A 7,083-nucleotide genomic window follows, 5' to 3' on the forward strand; every position below is an offset into this window, starting at 1 on the left:
CCAGATTTAACATGCATATATTTTTATTTTAAAAAAATATTTGCACACATTTTAAGGAAAAGTGGTATTTACCAAGCAAATTTTAAATTAAAAATCCAAAGATGTTACCACAATGTGACTGTTGAATCAATTAACGAAATTATTAATATTTATCTTACGCGAACAATATTTGAAGATCAAAGTTCCGAAAAGCAATTTGATCATTTTATTGTGATTATACATGCATATATATATATATATATATATATATATATATATATATACACACACACACACACACACACACACACACACACACACACACACACACACACACACACACACACACACACACACACACACACATTTTAATATTTTATTTTTCAACTGAATTATGTTTTGACGAATAAGAGGAAAATGTAAAAAAAAATGTATCATATAATGAAGTCAAAATCACAAAAAACTTTATTCGTATTTACAAGGATTTATTTTTACAACAATAAAATGACAAAAATACTGATGAAGTGTTCCATGCAAATTGTTGTGCTCTCTAACTAAAAAATTAATAAATGCATCTTGTTTCATAAGGTTTTGAATATTTTAAACAATAATCAAGTATCGTAAATAAATTGAAAGAAACATTGAGGGCATCGTATTATTAATTTTCTATCGATGCCACAGCATTATGGGGTAATAATTGACATATCGCTCACTCCTTTCAAGAACGTCATAAATCAAACAACTTGATTTTTCATGAGAACGTTTTTAAAGTTTAAAAATATAATACAATATATTAAAAATATATATATATTTTTTATAAAATCCTTACCGCACCCCAATGGTGCATAGGGCACTGCTTCATATAAACGCAGTGTTATCTTGATCGTTTACATATGAAGGAAAGGTGATCAGCCCTCCGCTTCATGTACCAGTCCAGGGTATTATTAAATAAATATTAGAGTGAAAAAATCACTTATATTTATTTGACCCCCCCTGGGAATCGAACCCGGGACCTCCAAAACGGTAGCCGAGCGTGCTGACCATTACACTACGGAGGGGGAAAATGAATTACTAGCCACTTATTATTACTTTTTTATTATTTTTTTCTGTGTAACAGATCTTTTTAGGTAAAACCTGAAGGTTTTTTCTCCATTTGAAAAATATTAAGTATATTTAAAAAAATAATTAAACAACCACATTTCTTCAAAATGCAAAAACAACACTTTCTGCCCTGTAGCGGGTAAATATCACGCTTTTGGTGCTATCTATCTATATATATATATATATATATATATATATATATATATATATATATATATATATATATATATATATATATATATATATATATATATATATATATATATATATATATATATATATATATATATATATATATATATATATATATATATATATATATATATATATATATATATATATATATATATATATATATATATATATATATATATATATATATATATATATATATATATATATATATATATATATATATATATATATATATATATATATATATATATATATATATATATATATATATATATATATATATATATATAAAAATATATATACATATTAATGTCTATTTATAAATCGATGGTAACCGTAATAAGTCCCACATTGACTTGAATCGTTCTTCTGATTTCTTACGTAAATTGTACGTATTGAGGGGCCATCTTATTAGAGATAATATATCTGGTTCTCGCGTCGTTAGACGGTTTTGTATTTCGGGGTGATTGGTCACATCCGCGCTAGCATTATGATGTAATATTTGTGAAAAATCTGTTGTCGTCCCTTGCTTGTTAGTGACCGAAGAGTGATGTGGAGTATACCCAAACGCTAAAATGAAGACATTGGGTTTAATATGATAAATCACACTACAGAAAATGCAATAATGGTATTTTTAACATTATAAAATAAGGAGGAAACTAGAATACTCATGTATGTACTAGATAGAGGCGGCCGATGACTGATGGCAGTGCATTTTACTTAAAAAATGGTGGTACATATTATATAATTAAACTGACCATTTATTTTTGTCCTCAAAACGGGACAAATCTTGGACATGTACCTATTTTTACGTAATAGTATGTAACAATGATTAAAGAAAACACAAACGTTTTTTTATTATAGACTACATGTTTCAGAAGTTAAACATCCATCATTCAGGTCTGTATAATAACTTAAATATGTTTAATATGTTTTCTTTAATCATTGTAACATGTCTTACCACAAAGTTAACGACGAAACAATAAATAAAATAATAGTATGTTTATTATATTCAAGAAAAGACGTATTTTTTCATATTTTTTATGTATTAATGAAAAGAAAAGTAATGTTAATAAAGAAAATATGAGGAATAAATAAATAAATTATGTAGTTGTTTTTGTGATGATTTTTTTTTCTTAAGTAGTATACTTAAGTGGATTTGCTTTAAAATGTGAATGAAATTCTTGGCAGGATTTAAAAAAAATATATTAACTAACAACATCGCTTTAAGAACTCCGACTTGTTATTGTGATTTTTCTGTATCCCTAATATACTTGTTTGTAAATTGTAACATAGGGACATTTCGACGTCCCGAAACTTTACTTGGGGACGACGGGACAGGCTTTCTAAAAACGGGATCGTATGGTCACTTTAAGTACAATACATATATAAAATAGGTCTGCCTCAACTTTTTACGAAAAAAATTCTCTAGCGACAAACATGTAAAATTGCGTCCAATAAATCATTTCGAATTGTCTTAGAAACTCCTTCCAAAAAAGTTACATTCTCAAAATATTTCTTCATAAACGAATCGATTTCAGAACCAAAATCTATCGAACACATTCATTCTTCTGCTCAATAATGTCTGCTTACAGCTAAATCGACATTTATCGCAATATTTTCGTTTCCACTCATTATAAAGGCACAGTATTCATTAATTCGTAACAATTTTTTCTCTAAATCCAGGTAATATTTTATAAAATTGATTTTTTTCTTATAACACCGTTTTTGAACTGAAAAAATAAGTTTTTATTTATATTTTAAAATGAACACCTTTTTATACAAAAACATTTTAAGAAACTTTTTTTTTGTCTAATTCATTTCATTATACAATATAATGCCGGTAGAAATATATAGGTAATGTCAGATGACATTTATATTAGCTTAAAATGTCACGGGGTCAGTAACCGTTATTTTCGGAAGCTTTTCTATGCAGGAAGCTAGTGAAATAGGTCAGATACTTACTATTATGAACCGATATTATCGCAAACCATTCGTATTTAATTTTTCATGTATTGATATTCATTTAGGGATTATTTTAAGCATTTTTTTCCAATTTTGATACTATTGTTACCTATTTACAAGTACAAACCTATATTCTATGATATCCAGTATAAGCTTTCAGTTTTAATTTGCTTATTTAAGGTTATTCTTGAACATTCCGGATACATTTTAAAGAAAAAGTATATGAAAATATGTATAAAATAACAATATTTGGTAATTTTTATTTTCTTACAAGTTTATTGTTATTCTTAACAGTCCTAAGAGTTAATAATATCAACGAAAAATATCAAACTTTTATTTTGATATAAAAATTCCATTTACACCCTTGCGCTGAGGGACGAATATAAAGGGGTGACTATATTAAAAATAGCTGCAGTAAATTATGCGGAAAATTATGTCTTTCACCAAATTTAAAGCAATTCTGTCATCCCCTCTATCTTATAATTTGTCCATTTTATCTTGCTATAAATACGAAGCTCCCCCTTTTTGTAATTCACCAACTGCGTTATATCATGTGCATGTAAATAAGATGAAATAATATATTTTGTATATTAGCCAGCTTTGTGTATGGTAATATAACACTCTCCTTATCATTCATCATTCACTTTGTGTAACACCACTTTAAAAAACACCAATTCGTGACTACGGATTTCGGATTAATCATTCCATCATCAGGTCAATAAAATGAAATTGTTACTGTCTGAATTTAAACAAAAATAAAATTCGGAAACAAGGAAAGAAGGCAAATGAATCACAATGGGATTTTTGGTGGTATTACATAAAGTGAACGATGAATGATGATAATAAGAGTGTTAAGATGAAATAAATTTACCATGATGGGACGAAGCGCTTTTACAGAAATAGTTCAATTATTAATTTTATATTAATATTTTTGACTAAAGATTCCCACAATACATTCTACGTTTTCTGGTCATGTGAAGCAAGAAACAATTCATTAGAAGCTTCTATGTATTATACAGGTAAAGCGTGATCACTTTCTTTTTAAAATGTAAAACACAAAAAGTATCGTCAGTGATGATTCTATTATTTTTTCTGCATAAAGAGGCACATAATAGTTTTATTTCATTAGGTATTAAATACGATACCTTGAAGGCGGCCATCGTCCTCGTCAATACGCTGAGATAGTCGAATTATGACATCTCTGTCATGTTTTTCCAGCATATCTGTTGGCAATAGCAGCGCAACTATTATCCTTCAGCTGACTAAGGGTCTCTAGATGGTCTATAACTAAATGTATACCAATGTTTTAAGGTACCTCAACAGAAAATTGTCCCAGGGAGATAAATCTGGCGATCGCGCTGGCCAAGTATTAGTTAAGTTGCAACTTTATTTTCTCTAAATCCAGGTAAAATTTTACGTAAATGATTTTTTTCTTAAACATCGTTTTTGCATTGAAAAAAGTTTTTCTTCGAAATAATTATATGGTTATAAAAGAAAAGAGTTGTTGAAAGGTAATGAGTGAAAAAAATACATGAAAATATTATTTCGGTACATATTCTAAAAAAACAACAACAAAAAAATCCGATGTACATTCTTTAAAAAAAATCTGTCCTGACCATGGGATTCTGGTTTGAACGCTTGAGACAAGCTCGAGATATCAGCATTAAGATCGCCCCTAAGAGAGATACGGCGTTCGGGAAAAACATTCCCGCAAGAAATTAATTGAAGTTCACGCCACCCTTCATATAAAATAAATTATCCATAATAATTATAAATGTAGAGAATTTGATATTAAACCATAAAATGGGTTGGACCATTATGTACATATTTGAACATACACGCAATATACGAGTAATGAACACAACTCATCGTATAGTAATATGTATATGCCCTCAACCCTTATTTAACGGGGTTAAAACTATAGTGGTATAAGTGGCAAATAGTTTTCAAAAGAAGATAAATTATGAAACAATAATAATCATGATGGGAGGTTAGAAAATAACAATATTCGGTAAATTTACAGTTAATTGATACAAAATATATTATTTTTTGACATCTCATCAAAGATGAAGAAGAATATGGAAGTCTGGGCATTTACGGGGCTGACGACATTATAATCATTTATAATCATTATAATCATTATAATCATTTATAATCCAGGATTCGGATCTCACATACTAATATAAGAGTTTCTGCTTAATAAAAAGCTTCTTTACATCTCACCAATAGATGTCTCTAGTGGAGTTCTAGTGATTCAAGAACAAGGTTTCTAAATTGGTTCATATATAAGAAGAATTAGAATATATAGAAGAATAGAACTTCCAAGAATTTGAGTAGTGTGGTTGTCAATAATGGGTAGAATTGGTGAATGTTACACGTGTGTAAAATGATCATTTAAACCAGCCTATGACGGTCGTCAGCCCCGTAAATGCCCAGACTTCCATATTCTTCTTCATCTTTGATGAGATGTCAAAAAATAATATGAAAATAACTCCTGTAATTGGAGATAATCCAGATTTTGTGAACAAGTATTTGGACACACTCAAAATGTTGTAGATACAAAATATAGTACAAGGACTCTTTAAATTTTTCTTATTTAACTATATCTTATGTTATGTACTACATACAAATTTGATTACAACAGTAATCAAATTTTATTTATTGTTTCGGCATTAACTTTGTGGTAAGACATGTTACAATGATTAAAGAAAACACTCGTTTTTTACCACTTGAGTTTAATTATTGACTACATGTTTCAGAAGTTAAACTTCTGCAGAAGTAAGTTATTATACAGACCTGAATGATGAAAGTTTAACTTCTGAAACATGTAGTCAATAATAAAACTCAAGTGGTAAAAAACAAGTGTTTTCTTTAATCATTGTAACAGTAATGAAAGTTATAGTTAAAAAATCAAATAAATAAAAATAAAAGTAGTGAAGTATCAAACGCAAACACCTTCAGTCAAATAACAAATGTATTTTTTTTAAAAAGAACTATCCAACTAATAAATATTCCAAATTTATTTGGAGGCAAAAATAATTTTGTAACCGTTTTTCTATCAAAAGTTCAAATTTCACTTGAGCTCCGTTGGTTCGTCATTTGATACTGTGTAAAGGGTGCGAGGGTAAATCTATTTGACATGATAATTTAACGATGTTTTGTTGCAATATTTTACACATTGTAAGCATTATAATGGACAACGTAATTTAAATTTTAAACTTTGTAAATCAAACATGCGTCGAGCAATTCTTTTTTAAACACACTATGAAATTAGAAATTTGGCAACTGCGTGGAATTTTCTCGAATCAAGCTACATACATATACACACACGCACACACACATATATATGTATGTATATACTATACGTATGTATATATATATATATATATATATATATATATATATATATATATATATATATATATATATATATATATATATATATATATATATATATATATATATAAAAATATGTAAATATAGTATAAATAGTATAAATAGTATATATAAATATATATGTATATATATATATATATATATATATATATATATATATATATATATATATATATATATATATATATATATATATATATATAAATATATATTTGTTTGTGTGTGTGTGTATATTATCTATCCATGCGATTCATTTTATTGGTCAGCATGCTCGGCTACCGTACTGGAGGTCCCGGGTTCGATTCCTAGCGGGGGGGTCACATAAATATAAGTGATTTTTTTTACTATAATATTTATTCAATATTACCCTGGACTGGTACCTGAAGCGGGAGGCTGATCACCTTTCCTTCATGTGTAAACAATCAAGATAAAACTGCGTTTATATGA

Source organism: Brachycentrus maculatus, unplaced genomic scaffold (assembly GCF_059751285.1).
Source record: "Brachycentrus maculatus isolate JH-2025_06_01 unplaced genomic scaffold, ASM5975128v1 h1tg000326l, whole genome shotgun sequence".
NCBI lineage: Eukaryota > Metazoa > Arthropoda > Insecta > Trichoptera > Brachycentridae > Brachycentrus > Brachycentrus maculatus.